This window comes from Rousettus aegyptiacus, unplaced genomic scaffold, assembly GCF_014176215.1.
Source record: "Rousettus aegyptiacus isolate mRouAeg1 unplaced genomic scaffold, mRouAeg1.p scaffold_m13_p_8, whole genome shotgun sequence".
Taxonomy (NCBI): Eukaryota; Metazoa; Chordata; class Mammalia; order Chiroptera; family Pteropodidae; genus Rousettus; species Rousettus aegyptiacus.
Genome location: NW_023416311.1, coordinates 41909598 through 41919982, shown reverse-complemented (window position 1 = coordinate 41919982; position 10385 = coordinate 41909598). Strand labels below are relative to the sequence as shown.

The 10385-nt window shown below is 43.1% G+C and overlaps 1 protein-coding gene across 2 annotated transcripts in view; it reads left to right on the top strand.

Moving 5' to 3' along the window:
* The first annotated feature begins 741 nt into the window (after positions 1-741).
* The window catches only part of KCNN2 (potassium calcium-activated channel subfamily N member 2), a 384522-nt gene continuing 374878 nt past the window's right edge, over positions 742-10385 (top strand). For both annotated transcript variants that reach the window (XM_016147324.2, XM_016147331.2), the window contains exon 1: positions 742-1260. The gene's annotated coding sequence lies outside the window, so the exon portion shown is untranslated. The remainder of the gene's footprint in view (positions 1261-10385) is intronic.

The following is a 10385-nucleotide window of genomic DNA, read 5'->3' as shown; positions in this document are numbered from 1 at the left end:
CTCTGGAAGGCTCTCGGTACCGAAATGCTCAGCGTGGCTGGTGAGTTCCCTGCAGCAGCTGGCAGCGGAGCTATAAATAGCACGGGGCGGGAAGCGCGGTGCGGAGGGGGAGCGGGCGGGAGATTCCCTGCTCTCCCTCCGCCCGCCGCTGCGCGCTCGGGGCCCGGGGATGCCGGCGCGGAGGGCGGGCGCCAAGGCGGCGTTAACCCCCGCGCCGCCTGCGGCTCCAGGCAGCAGCGTCAGCGGGGGAGGGTGTGATGGCGAACACGCTGGAACTGAAGACGGGTTTCTAACCTTGGAGTGGGAAAACCACCACCTGTGATTTCACTCCCTCCCTGTCGTTCCTTAGAAGCTCTGGTTAACACCTGACATTCGGCCTTAACACACATACACACATACACACTCGCGCGGGCACACACACATACACACACACGAGGGAATTTGTTTCATTTTTTTTTTTTTTTAAAGCGGCGTAAATCCAAACCTTAAAGTTAAAACCATCCCCAAATTTGGTCTTGGGAATAATGTTGGCTTTCATATTTCAGCACAGGGTTCCCTCCCCCGTGCTGCTTTTTGCAGTTACTTTCCTCGGGAGGGACGATCGAGGGGAAACCGTGCGTGTGCGTGTGCGTGTGTGTGTGTGTGTGGGGGGGGGGGCTGGGGGTTATTTTTGGCGCATGCACACCCCTCGGTAGTCTCAAGGTCTGCAATACCCTGAGCATTTCAGGTCCCCGCCAGGCTCGTCCCCGCCAGCCAAGGACTGGAGAAGGAGGGAGTCCCCAGTCCCGGCAAGGCACCCTGCCACCAGCTTCAGTATTTAGCACAGTCGGTGGTGAAGCAAGGACAGGCAAGTAGCTGGGTTCTCTGAAGGTGGACCCTGACCTGCCGCCAGTGGGCAGCGAAGCGGGGACCCGGGTCCCCCCGGGGCGCCCGCCCGCGGCCCAGACCCCCACCCAGCCTCCCGCGCACCCGGACTCCCCTGCGGGTGCTGGGAGCCCCGGAGGAGGGGAGGAGGGAGGGAAGCGGCGCTTTCCTGGGCGGTGAGCTGTCACAGAATTTGACACCCAGAGAGGCAGCTGGTCCCTGGCCAGGACTCCTGATCCTTCTCAGATGGAAACAGTTTCTCCCAGTGAACCTGCCGGAATTCTCACTGGAATCTCACTTCGGCTTCACCTCCTAGCGCGTTTAACCAAGGCCGCGTTTCCCACTTTGGGGCAAAGAAGGCTCCAAATGGAGTGGGGCTCCTGGTTGCAGAATAAGGTAAGCTAGCATCTAAGGTGACATTGATTGGGGGCTACAGATTTAATGGAGGCAGTTCTCCCCCAGGCATGATGGGGAAATGAAGTTTGCCTTGGGGTTCCCCTCCTCCACTTCTCCTCTTTGGGCCCCTTGTCCCTTCTTCACCTCTCTTGTCTACCTTTTCCCTATCCCTATTCTTACTTTAAAAAGAAAAATTTCCTTGGGAGGGTGGCTGGTGGAGGGACTCCCTTTTGTTTTTATTTTCAGCTTTTTAATGTTTTACGTTAGAGGCCATTGCCATGGTGCGATCTGAAATCACCCCTCCCCTCCCGGGTCCCCCCAACCTCTTTGCCTTCCACCCTCCCTCCCTTACCTCAGTTCTCTGTTCTCCTCTTTCTTTATCCAGCCTATTTATTTTTCTTTTCCCTCTTTGAAAATATAAGCCAGAATAAAGGGACTTGTGTGTAATGTAGTGCTAGGGTTATAGGGTGTATGAATCGATGGTTTATGGACCGTTTATCCATCAAGAATTGTTGAGCACCTACTCTGTGCTGTTTTTTGACTTCTTGTGTGGGATGACCAGACCATTCTCCTGAAAATAAACTGTACTCCCCCCACACCCCAATTTTCACCAAGTTTTCCTCTACTTTCCTCTAGGCTGTAGGAGACCAGCAGGATGTAGAGGTGTGGGATAGGAGGAAGTTCATTGGGTCCAGGCTGGTTTGGTGCCTTGTGCTATCAAGCCATGGAGTAGTAATAAAAATCACACATTAATAATAATAACGGACATTTATTGAACACTTGGTATATTTTGGTAATATTCTAAGAACTTAACAAGTATTAACTCATTTAAACCTCATAAGAACCCCATGAAACAAGGAATACTAGTAGCTCTTTTTTACATATGGGACAACTCAGGAACATATATTTAAAGTAATTAGTTCATGGTGACAGAACTAGTAAGTGGGGCGCTGATATTAAAATTCAGAGCGTCTGACTCTAGAATACAACTCTTAATCAGTTACATATCTCTGTCACTACATAGTCATCCACTTTCTCTGGACTCAGCACTGTTTTGGCAATGGAGGTGGATGAATGAACGAGGCAACCCAAATCCTTGGCACTTATATTTTGCTTGAGGGAGACAGACAATATATCAGCAAACAAACTAGATGATTTCAGGTAGTGGTAGAGGCCACAAAGGAAACAGGGTGTTGTATTAGAGAGTGGCAACCTTTATGTGGTGAGTGGTCAGGGAAGTTCTCTTTGTGGTGGGAACATTCAGGCTGAGACAGTGAAGCACTGAAGAGAGGAAATAGAAATAGCCAATGAACACATGAAGTGATAGTTACGCTCTTCAGTAATTATGGAAATGCAAATCAAGGCCACACTGAGATGTTCTTTTACACCCATTTGCTTGGCCTCGAATTAAAAAGTTTGACAATATCAAGTGGTTGAAGGGGCTTTGGCCACAGGACCTTCCAACATTGCTGGTGGGAGTATGAACTGGTACAATGACTTTGGAAAATAGTTTGGCATTATATCCTGTGAGCTATTAGTTCAACTTGCTTCTAGGTTTATACCTATTAGAAACTCTTGCACATGTTCAATAAGCTTTATAAAATAGGTAGAGATTACTTATCTCATTTTAAATGAAATCTGATTCAACTGAGACATATACATGAATATTAATAACAGTCTGGTTCCCAATAATGAAAACTTGAAAGTCCAATGCCCATCACTGGTGAGTAGAGGAATAGTGCAATATTGTCACATTGAGGAATATTATACAGTATTCAAAAATGAACAGGTACAACAATGTAATTGGATTTTAGCAATATAAATCTAAATGAAAATTTTCTAGATTACATATAATATGATAATCTTTTATAATATTAAAAACTACTAAAATAAAAAACAAACTATTTAGGAATACATGTAGATACAACAATATTATATAAATTGGAAAGCAAGAGAATGAGAACCCAAGATTTGTATTTGCGGTTACCTTAGATGGGGAGAATCAGGGGACCATATGGGTGGAAGCAAGTCATCGTCAAAGTCCCAGCCATGTTTTGGCTGGTAGGGCCAGGTATGCTTATTACATGATTAAAAATAACTAATAAGTAATGACATATGACAGAGCATGCATGGATTAATGATGAGCGTATATGATGAGCCAAATATTCAGACTAACCTTGTTTTATGTGCTGTGGTCCAAACTGGAAGATAGAAAAGAAGAGGCTTCATTCAGAGAGAAGGGAGCTTGATGTGTTTTGTTTTTAAGAAAAAGAAAGGTTAGAGTAAGGGTAGGCTAGCGGGTCAGAGAGGCAGACTGGTTCCAGATCATGTAGGGCCTTGTAGGTCAAAGTAAAGAAAGAACAGTTTTAAGCAAGAGAATGAAGTGATTTGGTTTAAGATTTTAAAAGACCATTCTGAATGCTATGGGGAAAATAGACCATGGGAAGGGCACTTATGAGGCCACTGCAGTAGTAGAGAGAAAATGACGGCAAGAACATGCCTGTGTTTCTGCAAGTTATTTACTGCGCAGAGCCGAGCCTGGAGGTCAAGTGGAGGTGAAAATCCAGACCATGCTCTGCTTGCCAGGAAAAATTCTGGTGCTAGGCCGTGAAGGCCTGGAGGAAGGGCACCTTTTTTCGAATGTGCACGAAGGGCTCTGTAGGCCTGCAGTACCCAATGGTGGTGAGAATGGACTTGAGAAATGGACAGATTCAGGACATATTTTGTTGGTAGAATAGACAGGGCTCATTGATGGATTATTATAGGGGTCAGTAAGTGAAGGAGAGGACATAGAGGTGACTCTTGCATTTTTTTTTTTCTTGACTGTGAGGATGTTAATGCTGTTACAGAAAAGAGGAAGAACAATCAGGGTAGAAAATCATATTTTAGATGTGTTAATCTTGAAATGCTATTGGACAGCCAAGTAAAATGTCAGGTAGGGAGCTAGGTATGAGTTTGAAGCCTGAGGGAGAATTTGTGGTAAGAGATACAAATGTGGGGACTCTGAACCTGTGGATAGTACCTCCACTTAGTTGTCATTGTCAGATTGTGAATTCCTTTCTTTTTTATTACTAGCAGAGTATGAAGTAGGTTATCAATAAATAATGGTTGACTAGATGACAGAAGAATACATAAACAATATAGACATGAAGAAATAGAGGGGATACTGAGGAGGTGTCTTGAATATCTGGACACTGTCATTGTCTAAAGGTTGAAGCTGTGTAGTTTCCAGTCCCTCCTGAGGCTGAAGCAAGTCTAATTGTGGTACCAGCTCATTAGGCGGATGTGACCAGGGTTTTTAGGGCCAGTGTCACATGTGGATACCCAGAGTTATTCAAAGAAGCCAGAAATGGTAAGAACTAGAGTGAAGACACAGAGTGGCCAGGAGAATCCTGAGTGTCAGAGAAGGAATATGAGGGGGCATTGAACTCTAAATCAGAAAGTCACCCACAAATGTGGTGAACCTTGTAGGTGCAGGGATAGAGTGAAATCAGCAAGAGAGAGGACTGAAGGGCCGAATGAAAGGATCTGAGGCAATTGGTTCAAATGGAGCCACAAGGTTCAGTTTAAGACCAACGAATTGCAGGCGTACTTGATCATCACCAGCTCACTAGTCTGACCACAACATTTCAGCCACCCTCAATTCCTCAGGACCTCAGGCTATGTTGTCCTTTGTGACATCTCATTTAGGAAATGATCATTAAGGGCTTCCTATCTATGCAAGATATCCCATCCCATCACCGTGCTGTGTCTCCTCTGCGGCACTTGCCTTCACAATACCCTGCCATTGCCAGGCCGGAGGGGCTGGCCCTGCCCTTCTACATTTGGGCCTGGACAAGGTTCTTTCATGTCACCCCATTTCATCACCCTGTTGACATCTAGCTCCCCTGCCACCTCCCTCTCATTGCAGTTAACATCTCTTGACTTGTCTGTCTTCTTTCCTCCAAGTGGCTGCTCCTTGTCTCTGTTCACTGGTGTATCTCTAGTGCTAGCTCAGTGACTGTGCACAGGAACTGGGAAAGGAAGAGAGGGAGAGAGGAGGAAGAATTCTCCTTTTTTGCTTGGTGTTGAGGTATCAAGATGAGACCGTTCTATCCTCACTGATAAACACACAAGGACCTCTCTTTGCTCAGACAGCTGGGTACAGTATTACTTAAGAATGTAGGCTTTGGAATAAAATAGACCTAGAGTTCAATTCTGGTTCTACCACATATGGCTTGATGAGGTCACTTAATCTTTTTCAATTTCTTCATCTGTAAAATGTGGATAGTAACAGAACCTCCTTGTATTGTCGTGAGTTTTAAAAAGTTAATAATGTGAAGCTTCCTAGCACAGTGCTTGGCATAAGATAAGGACACAGTAAAGTTCAGCTGTTATTATTTTCCAAGGCACTTAATTGTCAATTCCTCCTTTGTTGACCAGCTTCAAGGAATACTTCTAATTCTGAGAATTTAGGCTCTTTATCAGGAGGAGCCAGTGCCCTGGCAATAAGGTAGTAGTCATTTTTGGCAGACCGTTTCTGGGCGCATGGGCATTTGCTGTGTCATTTCTCACATTACTCCATGTCGTATTCCTGCACATAATTCATGGGCAGCCAGGAGTCTGAATGGCAGTGAAGATTCAGAATTTATTCAACATTCCATAAACAGCAATTGAATGTCTTACTATGTAAATAGAGATGCAGTGATGACTAAGACACAGTCTTTGCTTCCAAAGAAATCACAGTCTCGTTAGGGAGGCAGATAAATAAACAGACAATGACAATATACATATTCATGAGATCACTCCTGCTGCAGGCACGGGACCCCAAAGCTACCCCCAACCCCCACCCACCCAGTGCTGGGAAGAATGGTTGAACATAGAAGTAGTGATGGTGGCTTGTATTTGCACGTGTACTTACAGTGTATAAATAATGCTCACTTCGAGTTATTTCATGTGATTTTCATAATAGTTTTATGAAATAGGTAGAGATTACTACACTCATTTTACGAATGAAATCTGATGCCATTGGAGAGATGCTTTTAAATAAGGCAAAGTGTCTTATGTAGGACACTACCAATTTTCCGTCTTCAGCCTCTTCCATTGTCCTTCCATTGTTCTTATTCAGGGCTCAGTCTAGTTCACAACCCTTGTTGGGCTGAGGTTTAGTTTTGATTCTGATTTTCTCTCCTTGGATTCGATGGCCAACTTCAGCTTTTCTTTCTGGACCTTTGCTTTCTGTCGACTTAAACTGACAACTCATTCCATTCAGGTGGCTTTGTGCAACTCTTCCAATCTCCAGGACCATATCTGGGTGCTGGCCGTGAGGCAAATCCCAAGCGAGGGTCACAGGGTTTCTCCCGAGGGAGGGGTCAGAAAGAGAAGCTTGGCTGAGTAACTCTGCTTGTGCAACTTAGGAAATGGAAGGAGCAGCAGAAGAATCTTTTCATTCCCCAATTTCACAATGCTGGCTCAGTCAGGAGTATCACTGATGTTTCTCCTGAATGCAGAAAGAATATAGAAGTCATATTAGCCTCCTTAGAAAACAGAATGACGTATTAGTACTTTCTTAGAGATGTTTTAACAGCAGTTGGTCATTTATGAAATACTTAGAAGTTGTCTGATAAAGAATACATCAGAGATTAAAATCTCCTTATGGTTATTTATGTAAAGAATATGGTTTATTTTCTTTTTAGAAACTTACTTAGGGAAACTAAAGCTTGCAGATGTATTTGTCATGTGATTATAACATGGGAAATTGAGTTTGTTGCTGAAAACATATGCTTTTCAAATCTGTATTTTTTATGTTTGTGGAAGATATTATTATAATAGATATTTTTGCTGTCCTTGTAATATCTGGGTGGGGCAGCTCAAATACCTCCTGCCAGACCTGCAGAGCAGCAAGAGGAGAATTTTGATTGTAGTGGCTCAGAAATACTGAAGGAGCAACTTCCTTCCACAGATCTTCAACCTTTACCACAGCAACTTTGGGAATATTACCTTATACAGGGAGAAAATTGGTTAGCTGGTTATTTTCTTTGAATTTTTGTATGAAGTTTGTGAAACACATGAGAAATAAAAGCCATAATTTATCAAAGGTGAGCTTTGAAAGGGATCTGAAATTCCATTTGCCACAGTATATTAGGGATCAAGTTATATGTTAATCGACTAATAAAGAAATTCTGCTAAAAATTTTGTTTTGTATGCAGGGAGACTAGTCTCATTTGGAAAAAGTCTGAATTACAATATATATGTTTTAAGAAATACCTTTGTTTTACTTTCAGTTCATACAGTCACAGTACCAATAACGTGTTTGCATTAGAGCCTCTTCTTTAATGTATAGATAAGACTCTTCTGTAATTATTAACATCAGTTGAATATAAACAAGTAAGTCCTTAAAAACATCTGTTTTGCTTTTAAATTTGTTATACTTTTAGGGTATTAATTTGCTTGGAGAAATTCTTCATCATACCTAGGTAAACTTCAGCCCAAGCTAGTTCGACAGCACATAATTTCTAAATTACTGAAACCTAAATGTTTTTTTACTGTAAATTCAAACTGAAAACTAGACATCCAGTCACAGACCAAGCTGGATTTTATGCTTAACTGTAAGGGAGAGAGTGTTTTCCTTCTAGACTGGCGAAAAATTTACCACCTGACATGCTGACAGCTTTGATGTGTTCTGGAAGAGACAGACAGGCCTTGCCAATTGTGGACAGCTGTGCTCGGCACACCCCTCAGTCCAGACTCCTGACTCTATTATAAAATTTTTTTTCATATAGCCCCTCAAATAAATGACTGACAAAAACTAAGCCAAAAATGTCGATTATCAGGCATGTGTCTGAAGATTCTGGCTGCTTTTTGTCGTGGCCTCTCTGGCCAATTAGACTGAGTGAATCTTCCTGCTACACTTTTTTTACCTTTAGTGCAAATCAGAAATCAGATATTGTCTTACGTAGAACGGTAGAGCTAGATGAAGACGAAGTTTGGCAGGTGAGGCGAATGTTGCTCAAATTCATACTTTTCAAAACACAGATCCCTGGGCCCTACTCTGAGACATTCTGACTCTCAGAATTTTCCAGCATTTCCACTTATAACAAGTGCCCAGGTGATGCTAACACTGCGGGTGTAGGAACACACTTCAAGCAACACTGGCCTAGGTCATTAATTTTGAGGAAACTCAGTGAAACATTGGAACTGCATTTCAGAAATAAAACTCATCAGAATGTGGCTAGTCTAGTGGAGGGAGATAAGGCAATGCTAATGTGACCAACTGTCCAGTTTGACCCAGATTATCCCAGTTTTAGCGCTGAAATTCTTGTGTCCCAGAAAACCACTCAATCCCAGGCAAACTGGAAAGTTGATCCCCTTACAAGGCATGCTAGGCTAGCTTATCATGGTAGCTTTATTATGTTTTGAAGTAATTGGTGTTTTGCCTAAATTTAAAACCCATAGTGGGTTTTAAGACAACCCATTGAGCATACTATGAGATAACATGTAAATAAGGGTAACCAAGGCACTGCTGGTTTGAGCTTTCAGCTTTTCTAAACCTCTTTTCTCACAAGTTGTGGTAGATCAAGGGTTAAGAAGGTGATTCTCAAACTTATCCGCCCATTGGAATCACCTGGCAAGCTTAAGAAAGGAAACATGCCTTTGTTCCACAACACCCCACCTGTTGTGAATTAATTGGTTTAGGGCTTAGCCTGGGCTCCTGTAGTTTTTAAAGGTCTCCAGATGATTCTAATCTGCAGACAACTCTGGGAATCACCATAGTAAGTAGTGATTAAAGATGGCAGCTGTAAATACTGCCACATGAAGAAGTGGGGTCTATTTCCTGTACCCTGAGTTGCGCTGCCTTTATGACTTGCTGTGAACAATAAAATTTTAAAAAGATAAATTCTGGGGCTTTGAGCCCAGGCCGTGAGAGGACTGGTGGCATTTGCTTCTTGCCTCTTAGAAGCCAGCCTCCATATGAGGGGTCAGACTCTCCTGAGTCCACAGGGCTGCGAAGAAGTTTCAGCTTGCTGCGGGGAGAGCGAGCCACTGAATGAGCAGCAAGACACAGACTTGTGAGTGAAGCTTTCTTGGACCTTCTAGTCCAGCTCAGCTAACAGGTGAATTTGGCCAAGTGACCCCAACTGGTGCTACCAGGATCGGAACCGTGCAGGCAAGCCCCCCACATCTTTGCTTTAATTCATCTCATTTTGGGTGGTATATTATGGAATAGTATTTTATAGCTGAAACACAGGCGTATAAGTGTACTTGCATTTATTGGTAATAACAATAGAAAGGAGACATTTTGAAATGCCCCGTGTAAATAAGGAATACTTTATCTGTCGTCTCCGGATTAAAGTGCAAAGCAAAATCAGACCCATATCACTAAGTATTCAAAGGGAAATTATTTTATTAATAAAATTATTAGTGATAGTGAGCAAAGAATTTTCACTGGTGTCAACAAAGTAGCTTCAACAGTGCCTTCTCTTGCATATTCTAGAAAGCAGAATCCAAGGCAGTGCTTAGAGTGCTATCAATTTGGGCTGTGCTATCGCAGAGTGTGAGTGAACAAGGAGAGAGAAAATGTGATGTAGTATAATGGCTGTATTACCACACGAGCTGCTGTTGAACAAAGAGCTGGGCTGAGACACACCAAGTCACTCTTACATGCATGCTTACACAACATTGTCCCTGCACATCTGAGAGTTTTCCAAAAGAGTTGCAAGGAGGAGCTATACCTTGAGATGGTTCATGGGAAAGAAAAAAGAAAGAGGAGCTTGGCTTTCCAGCTTCCTCTTATTTCATTTCTTGTTGAAGTTTTACCCCACAGAAAGCTAACTCCACGTACTTCCTGCTCTTCAGTGAATGCTTGGGAATCCAGGCACCATGCCATACGATACGCTGTTTTTCCCAAGTCCAAAAGTGGAGGGACACCTGTGCATGGAAGCGGTGCTCACCAAGAGACAGAGTAAGAAGGGGTTGAGGGACTCTGAGAAAGTACACAATTTTATTGTGCGGTGTTTGATTTTTTTATTGGTTTTTACAAAAGTAAACACTGCGAGGTATCTTACTTTGATAATGCTTTTGCAAACTACGCTCTGAAGCTGAATTTAACCAGTAAAGATTCCTCTTTTTATTTTAGTCGCATGCTC